Source organism: Pongo abelii, chromosome 17 (genome assembly GCF_028885655.2).
Source record: "Pongo abelii isolate AG06213 chromosome 17, NHGRI_mPonAbe1-v2.0_pri, whole genome shotgun sequence".
Taxonomy (NCBI): Eukaryota; Metazoa; Chordata; class Mammalia; order Primates; family Hominidae; genus Pongo; species Pongo abelii.
In genome coordinates, this window is record NC_072002.2 from 27,729,268 (window position 1) to 27,739,483 (window position 10,216).

The following is a 10,216-nucleotide window of genomic DNA, read 5'->3' on the forward strand; positions in this document are numbered from 1 at the left end:
TCAGCAACAATTGTTTAATATTGGAGATTCCTGTGGCAATGTTAGCAGTTAGGACTAACAAGGTGCTGACAAAAAGCTTAAAAGGATAATTACCCTGATCTGATTACTACACGTTATATACATATCAAAACATCACTATGTACCCCCATGAATATGTATAATTATTTTTCAATTAAAAAATTAAATTTAGGCTAGTAGTGATGGCTCATGCCTGAAATCCCCACACTTTGGGAGGCCGAGGCAGGCAGATCATGAGGTCAGGAGATCGAGACCATCCTGGCAAACATAGTGAAACCCCATCTCCACTAAAAATACAAAAAATTAGCCAGGTGTGGTGGTGGGCACCTGTAGTCCCAGCTACTCGGGACTACAAAAAAAAAAAAAAGAAAAAAGAAAAACAAAAGTTAGCTGGGCATGGCAGTGCATAGTGCATAGTGCATAGTGCATGCCTGTAATCCCAGCTACTCAGGAAGCTGAGGCAGGAGAATAGCTTCAATCCAGAAGGTGGAGGTTACAGTGAGCCAAGATTGCATCACTGCACTCCAGCCTGGACAAAAAGAGTGAGACTCCATCTAAGAAAAATGAAAAAAGAAAGTAACTAGGCAAACAAACAACAATACCTGCAACAACAAAACCTGGGGAAGGGTGAGGAATCTGATATCCATAGTTGCCACATTCTATTATTTTAAATGCCCAGTTTTCAACAACAACAAAATGAAACAGACAAAAATTGGAATGTATGACTCATACACAGGTAGAAAAGCAGTCAATGCCTCTGACCTGGGTAGAGTGGCATCTGGCTGTGACATTCATCTCATATCAGCCAGGGACAAAGCAACCCCTTGTTTATCTCAGCTTGGCCTTTGGTCTGTGCCCATGCCTGGTTCATGCCTTGGACACATTGGGGGAACACAGTAAATACAAACTTTCCCTGAGGAAGCATAGACAACAGACTTACTAGACAAAGACTTTAAATTAGGTGTTATAAATAGGCTCAAAAACTAAAAGAAACTATGTTCAAATAATTAAAGATATGTATCATAATGATGTTTCACCAAATAGACAATATCAATAAAGAGAAGAAAAGTATTTAAAAAGAACCAAGTAGAAATCCTGGAGTTGAAAATGAAAATAATCAAAGTATGAAAAATTATCATCATATTCAAAGTAGATTTGAGCTCATAAAAGAAAGAATCAGTGAACTTTAAGACAAGTCAATTGAGATTACCTAGTTTGAAAAATAAAAGGAAAAAAGAATGAAGGAAAATAAACAGTCTCGGATACCTATAGGACATCATCAAGTATACCAATACAGGTAAAATGGAAGTCACAGAAGGAGAGGAGAGACAAAAGGAGAAGAAAGAATATTTAAAGAAATAAACTGAAAACTACACAAATTTGATTTAAAAAATCAATCTACACATTCAAGAATCTTAATGAATTCCAGCTGGGCACAGTGGCTCACGCCTGTAATCCCAGCACTTTGGGAGGCCGAGGCGGGAGGATCACCTGAGGTCAAGAGTTCAAGACCAGCCTGGCCAACATGGTGAAACCCCATCTCTACTAAAAATACAAAAATTAGCCAGGTGTGGTGGTGAGTGCTTGTAATTCCAGCTACTTGGGAGGCTGAAGCAGGAGAATTGCTTGAATCTGGGAGACAGGGGTTGCAGTGAGCCAAAATCGTATCATTGCACTCCAGCCTGGGTGACAGAGCAAGACTCCATCTCAAAAAAAAAAAAAAAAAAAAGAATCTTAAAGAATTCCAAGTAGAATAAATCCAAAGATATCTGCATGTAAACACATCATAATCAAGCTCAAGCTCTCAGAAGCCATAAATAGCACACCAATGCTCATATATCAGCACTCTTCACAATAGCCAAAAGGTGTAAATTTCTCAAATGTCCATTGGCAGATGAATAGACAAACAAAATGTGGTATACCCATATCATGGAATATTATTTAGCTATGAAAGGAAGAAAATTCCTACACATACTACAGCGAAAATGAATCTTGAAGATATTTTCCATAATGAAATAAGCCAGGCACAAAAGGACAGATGTTGTATAATTCCACTTATATGAGGCACCTAAAACAGCCAAATGTATAGAGACAAAGAGTAGAATTGAAGTTTCCAGGCACTGGGAAGATGGGAGATTTGGGAGTAATTGTTTAATAGGTGCTGAATTTTAGTTTGGGAGGATGAAAAATTTCTGGAGATGGATGGTGTGTTAGTCCATTTTGCATTACTGTAAAGGAATGCCTGAGACTGGGTAATTTATAAACAAAAGAGGTGTATTTGTCTCACAGGTCTGTAGGCTGTACAAGTATGGAACCTGCATCTGCTCAACTTCTAGTGAGGCCTCAGGAAACTTTTATGCATGGCAGAAGGGAAGGGGAGCCGGCACGTCACACGGCAAGAAAGGGAGCCAGAGAGAGGAAGAGAGGTGCCAGTCTCCTTTAAACGATTATCTCTTGCATGAACTACAGAACTCACTTATTACTATGCGGAGGGCACCAAGCCATTCATGAAGGATCCACCCCTATGACCCAAATACCTCCCACCAGATCCTACCTCCAACAAGGGAAATTACATCATTTCAACATGAGATTTGGAGAGGATGAATATGCAAATCACATCAGATGGTAGTGATGACTGAACAACCCTGTGAATTTACTTAATTTGAAATACATGTGTGCTTAATGTGAATGCCACAGAACTGTACACTTAAAATGGTTAAATGATAAGTTTTATGTTATGTATATTTTACCAGAAACAAAAACGAAGACAAAGAATGAATCTTAAATGCAGCCAGAGAGGAGTTATTCACCACATGAAAGTTTATAAGTGACTTCTTATAAGAAACCATAGAAACCATAGATACCAAAAAGCAATGGGATTATATATATAAGTACTGGGAAAAACTGTCAACTAAAAATTCCATATTCAGCAAAACTATATTTTAAACAAAAATGAGAAATTAAGACATGCCCAAAAAAACAAAAATGAGAGAATTTGTTCACTAGTAGGTGTGTTCTACTAAAATACTTAAAAGGAATACTTAAAAGAATACTTAAAAGAAATTCTTTTGATTGGAATCAAAGGGCACTAGAGAGAAACTGAAGTCTACATAAAGAAATAAAAAGCACTGGTACAGATAAACACATAGGTAATTGTAAAAGACAGTATAAATATAGTTTTTGTAACTCTTTTTACTCCTATCTAATTTAAAAGATAACTGTATAAAGCAATAATTTTAAAACTGTGTGAATGTGCTTATAAGGTACAAGGATATAATTTGTTTGAAATCATAATTAGAAGTAAGGAGAAAGATAGTGGAGCTATATTGGAGCAAATTTTGGATACTATTGAAATTAAATTGGTATTAATCTGAGCTAGATAGTAGCAAGTTATAATGTTAACTGTAATCCCCAGAGCAACCACTAAGAAAATAATTCAAAAGCATATAGGAAAAGAAGCAATAAGGGAATAAAGATGCTATACTAGAAAATATCTATTTAATTTAAAGAAGTCCATAGTAGAAGAACAAAAAGACATAAGATATACAGAAAGCTAGCCCAATAGTAGGCATAAATCCTATTTTATAATAATTACATTAAATGTAAATGAAATAAGTATTCCAATCAAAAGACAGAGGTTGGCAAAATGGAAATAAAAAACACCTGATACAACTATATGCTGTCTACAAGAGATATGCTTTAGATTAAAATCACAAACAGGTTGGAAGTAAAAGGCTAGAAAATATATGCCATAAATCAGCACTAAAAAGAGAGCTGGAGTGGAGCTAATATCAGACAAAACATACTTTAAGACAACAAGTTTTACTAGAGAAAAAGGAGGAGGTTTTAAAATAATGAGTCAATTCATCAGGAATATGTAACATTTATAAACATGCACACACCTAACAAGGGAGCCCCCAAAACAGATGAAGCAAAAACTGAAAGAATTGAAGGGAGAAATAGATGATTCAACATTAATACTCCAAAACTCTAATATTTCATTTTCAATACTCGATAGAATGATTAGGGATAAGATCAACAAGGAAATAGAAGACTTGAAAACAGTATAAATCAACTAGCCTAAGCAGACATTTGTGGAACACTCCACCCAACTATAGCAAAATTCACATTTTTGTCAAGTGAAACATTCTCAAGGGTAGACAATATGGTAGGCTGTTCAACCAGTCTCAATAAATTTAAAATATTGAAATAATAAAGTATGTTTTCTAATTGCAGTGGAATGAAATTAGGTCTTTTAATGGAAGGAAATTTAGAAAATTTATTAATATGTGGAAATTAACAAAATGCTAATAATAATAGGTCAAAGAAGAAATCATAAGGGAAATGAGAAAATACTTTGAGATGGATGAATTTGAAAACAGCATACCAACGTTTATGGAATGCAGTGAAAACCGTGCTAAGAGGTAGATTTATAGCTGTAAAGGACTATATTAAAAAAGAGGAGAGCTTTCAAATCTTTAAGTGAAACTTCTACCTTAAAAACGAGAAAAAGAAGAGAAAACTAAACCCAAAGCAAGCGGAAAGGAGGGAAACATAAAGATTAGAGTGGAGATGAATGAGATTGAGACTAGAAAAACAATAAAATGAAGCCAAAAGTTGATTCTTTGGAAAACTTAACAAAATTGATAAACTTTTAGCTAGAGTAACAGAAAATGAGAGAGAAGACTCAAATTACTAAAAGCAGGAGTGAAAGAGGGAAATGTTACTACCAACCTTACAGAAATAAAAAATGGGTATAGGCCGGGCGCAGTGGCTCACGCCTGTAATCCCAGCACTTTGGGAGGCCGAGGCGGGCGGATCACAAGGTCAGGAGATCGAGACCATCCTGGCTAACAAGGTGAAACCCCGTCTCTACCAAAACTACAAAAAAATTAGCCGGGCGTGGTGGCGGGCGCCTCTAGTCCCAGCTACTCGGGAGGCTGAGGCAGGAGAATGGTGTGAACCCGGGAGGCGGAGCTTGCAGTGAGCCGAGATAGCGGCGCTGCACTCCAGCCTGGGCGACAGAGCGAGACTCTGTCTCAAAAAAAAAAAAAGGCTATAAGGGAATACTATGAGCAAGAGTATACCAATAAATTAAATAACCAATATGAAATGGAAAAATTCCTCTAAAGACAAAATCTACCGAAACTGACCCAAGAAGAAACACATCTGAATATACCTATAACAAGAAAAAAGATTAAATTAGTAATGAAAAATCGTCCATAAAGAAAATGCCAGGCCAGATGTCTTCATTGTTGAATTTTATCAAATGTTTAAAGAAGAATGAACACCAATCCTTAACAAACTTTTCCAAAAAATAGGAGTGAAACTTCTCAATTCATGACAGGATCCCGGTTTTAACCCTGATATTCAGACACATACATAGCAAAGGAAACTGTAGACAATATAGCTTATGAAAATAGATGCAAAAATCCTTAACAAAATACTAGCAAGTTTAATATAGCAATATATAAAAAGGATTATGCAACATCACCAAGTGGGATTTATTCTAGTAATACAGGTTGGTTCAAAATACAAAATTAATCAGTGTAATGCATCATATTAATAGAATAAAAGACAAAAAACACATGATCATCTCAATGGATGTAAAAGCACTTTTAAAAATCCAACAGCCTTTCACATTAAAAGCATTAACCAATTGAGAATAAAAGTAAAATTCCTCAACTTGATAAAACGCACAGCTAACATCATAATTATGAAAGACCGAATGCTGTCCCCCATCCCAAGATCAGGAACAAGATAGGAATGTCCGCTCTCACCCCTTCTATTCAACATTGTACTTAAGTTTAACCAGGGAGAGAAGATGAGAAAGAGAAATAAGCCTCAAGATTGGAAAATTATCTCTATTCACAGATGACGTGAACTTGTATATTGAAAATCCTAAAGAAATCCACGAGAAAATCTATTAGAACCAATAAAATATATTCAGCAAGGCTACAGGATACAAACTCAGTACACAAAATTTAACTGTATTTCTATATACTAGCAAAAAGCAAATCAAAAGTGAAATTAAGAAATCAATTCCATTTACCATAGCATCAAAAGGAATACATTTAACTAACAAAGTGCAAGACTTGAATACTGAAAACGATAAGACATAATTTGAAGACATTTAACAATACCGAAATAAATGGAAAGAAATCCCATGTTTATGAATTGGTAGGCTTAATATTGATAAGATGTCAATAATCTCCCAAATGACCTACAAATTTAATGCAATCCCAACCAAAATTCCAATTGCCTTCTTGAAGAAATAGACAAGATGGTCCTAAAATTCATGTGGAAGTCCACAGAACCCAGAATAACCAAAACAATCTCAAAAAAGAACTGCAAAATTAGAGGACTCATACTTCTCAATTTCAAACTTACTGTAAAGTTACGGTAATTGAGATATGAGATATTGGCACAAAGATAGACGTATAGATAATTGCAACACAATTGAGGGTCCAGAAATAAACCCACATATTTATGGTAAATTGATTTTCAAGAAAGCTCAAAAAATACAAAAGAATTAAGTTGTACCACTATCTGCATCTCACACCATACACAAAAATTAACCTGAAATGCATAATAGACCTAAATGTAAGTCCTAAAACTGTAAAACCCTTAAATGTAAACATAGGCATAAATCTTTGCAACTGTGGACTAGTCAATAGTTTCTTAGTTATCACACCAAAAGCATACCCAATAGAAGAAAAAAAAATAGATCAACGGAACATCACTAAAATAAAAATTTTTGGCTTCAAATGACACCATCAAGAAAATGAAAAGACAACCCAAAGAATGTGACAAAATATCTCCAAATCATGTATCTAATAAGGGACTTGTGTATATAAAAAAACTCTCACACTCAAACATGAAAATAACAGATAATCGGCCGGGCGCAGTGGCTCACGCCTGTAATCCCAGCAATTTGGGAGGCCGAGGCAGGTGGATCACGAGGTCAGGAGATCGAGACTATCCTGGCTAACACGGTGAAACCCCATCTCTACTAAAAATATAAAAAATTAGCTGGGCGTGGCGGCGGGTGCCTGTAGTCCCAGCTACTCGGGAGGCTGAGGCAGGAGAATGGCATGAACCCGGGAGGCGGAGCTTGCAGTGAGTCGAGATTGCACCCCTGCACTCCAGCTTGGGGGACAGAGCGAGACTCCATCTCAAAAAAAAAAAAAAATACAGATAATCGAATTAAAAATGGGCAAAGGATTTGAATAGACATTTCTCCAAAGAAGATATAAAATGGCTAACAAGCATAGGAAAAGAAAAGATGCTCAATACCATGAATCATTAGGGAAATGCAAATCAAAAACACAGTGAGATACCATTTCAGACCCACTAGAATTGCTAGAATACAAAAATATAGAGTATAGCAAGTATAAAATGTCCACAATAGGTAAAGACATAGAAACAGACACAGATCAGTGAGTGGTATGGGGTGTGCAGAATGAGGAGTGACAGCTAGTGCCTACGCATTTTAGGAGGGGGTGATAAAATTGTTTTGGGACTAGATAGTGGTAATGATTATGCTAAAATGACTGTGTCAGACACTTAAAAATTGTTGACTTTGGCCAGGTGCAGTGGCTCACGCTTGTAATCCCAGTACTTTGGGAGGCCGAGGTGGGCAGATCACCTGAGGTCAGGAGTTCAAGACCAGCCTGGCCAACATGGTGAAACCCCGTCTCTACTAAAAATACAAAAATGAGTCGGGCGTGGTGGCAGGTGCCTGTAATCCCAGCTACTCGGGAGGCTGAGGCGGGAGAATCACTTGAACCCAGGAGGTGGAAGTTGCAGTGAGCCGAGAATACGCCATTGCACTTCAGCCTGGGCGACAGAGCAACACTCTGTCTCAAAAAAAAAAAAAAGTTGATTTTTTGATATGTCAATTACAGCACAATAAACCTGTTATATATACTTTAAAAAAATAGGAGATCCAATACAATGCTCATCTTCTAATTCTCTTTTTCACTTTTCCCAGGCTTAACACATAATTCCCGCCCCTAGCATAATGTGCTTCTCCATCTCACTTGTTCTAATGGATTGTAATTGTTAAGCCACTTCTCTACCTTTATTTCTGAGTCACCAGCCCCTTATACAGTGACTAGCATAGCATAGTGAAGAGTAATTTTGGAAGACATGAATGGCTTTTATATTATTTATTTTTTATTATTAAAAACACTTTTATTTTAGATTCAGGGGGCACATGTACAGATTTGTTACATAGGCATATTGTGTGATGCTGAGATTTGAGGTACGATTGATCCTGTCACCCAGGTACTGAGCATAGTATCCAATAGTTAGCTTTTCTCCCTTGCCTGCCCTCACAGTAGTCCCTAGTGTTTATCGTTCCTGTCTTTATGACCATGACTACCCAGTGTTCAGTTTCCACATATAAGTGAGAACATGCAGTATTGGGTTTTCTGCTCCTGAGTTAATTCGCTTAGGACAGTGGCCTCCACCTGCATCCACGTTGCTGCAAGAGATGTGATTTCATTCATTTTTATGGCTGTGTGGTAGTCCATGGTGTATATGTACCACATTTTCTTTATCCAACCCACCATTGATGGGCACCTAGATTGATTCCATATCTTTGCTATTATGAATAGTGCTGCAATGAACATATGAATGCATGTGTCTTCTTGGTAGAACATTTTATTTTCTTTTGAATATAAACCCAATAAAGAGATTGCTGGGTTGAATGGTGGTTCTGTTCTAAGTTCTTTGAGAAATCTCCAAGCTGCTTTCCACTTGGAGCTTTCCAAGTGGCTGAACTAATTTACATTCCCACCAATAGTGTATAAGTGTTTCTTTTTTTTGTGCCACCTCACCAACATCACTTGTTTTTTGATTTTTTAACAGTAAGTATTCTGACTGGTGTGGGATGGTATCTCATTTTGGTTTTGATTTGCATTTCTCTGATGATTAGTGATGTTGAGTATTTCTTCATGTTTGTTGGCCACTTCTGTGCTTTCTTTCAAGTGTTTATTTATGTCTTTTGGCCATTTTTAATGGGGTTGTTTTTTGCTCAGCCTGCTAACAAAACCTGGCAAAGACACCACAAAAAAATAAAACTACAGGACAATATCCCTGATGAACATAGACGCAAAAATCTTCAACGAAATATTGGCAAACCAAATCCAGTGGCACATCAAACAATTAATTCACCATGATCAAGTAGGCTTCATTCCTGGGATCCAAGGTTGGTTCAATGTATACGAATCAATAAATGTGATTCACCACATAAACAAAATTACAAACAAAAACCATATGATTATCTTAATAGACACGGAAAAGTTTTGATAAAATTCAACATCCCTTCATGATAAAAACCCTCAAGAAACTAGGCATCAAAGGAACATACCTCAAAATAATAAGAGCCATCCTTGACAAACACATAGTCAACATCATACTAAATGGGCAAAAACTGGAGCCATTCCCTTTAAGAACTGGAACAAGACAAGGTTGCCCACTCTCACCAGTCCTATTTAACAAAGTACTAGAAGTCCTAGCCAGAGCAATTAGGCAAGAGAAAGAAGTAAAAGGCATTTAAACAGGAAAAAAAAGTCAAACTGTATCTTTGCTGACGATATGATTCTATACCTAGAAAACTCTGAAGAAACCACCAAAAGACAAATAATAAATAACATCAGTAAAGTTTCAGGATACAAAATCAATGTACAAAAATCAGTAGTATTTCTACCAATTATGTTCAAGCAAAGCGCCAAATCAAGAATGCAGTCCCATTTACAATAGCCATAAAAAAATAAAATACTGGCTGGGCGTGGTGGCTCACGCCTGTAATCCCAGCACTTTGGGAGGCCAAGGCGGGTGGATCACAGGTCAGGAGATCGAGACCATCCTGGCTAACACAGTGAAACCCCATCTCTACTAAACATACAAAAAGAAATTAGCCAGGCATGGTGGAGGGTGCCTGAAGTCCCAGCTACTGGGGAGGCTGAGGCAGGAGAATGGCATGAACCCAGGAGGCGGAGCTTGCAGTGAGCCAAGATTGTGCCACTGCATTCCAGCCTGGGAGACAGAGGGAGATTCTGTCTCAAAAAAATAAATAAATAAAAAATAATAAAAATAAAAATAAAATAAAATAAAATACTGGCTGGACGTGGTGGCTCACACCTGTAATCCCAGCACTTTGGGAGGCCGAGGCAGGTGGATAACGAGGTCA

At 37.0% G+C, this 10,216-nt stretch overlaps 1 non-coding gene across 1 annotated transcript; it reads left to right on the forward strand.

The window, feature by feature from the left end:
• Nucleotides 1-770: 770 nt before the first annotated feature.
• LOC112129999 (small nucleolar RNA SNORA48) lies at nucleotides 771-904 on the forward strand. Its single transcript, XR_002912322.1, has one exon. It is a non-coding gene; the product is annotated as a small nucleolar RNA SNORA48 (small nucleolar RNA).
• The last annotated feature ends 9,312 nt before the right edge of the window (nucleotides 905-10,216 follow it).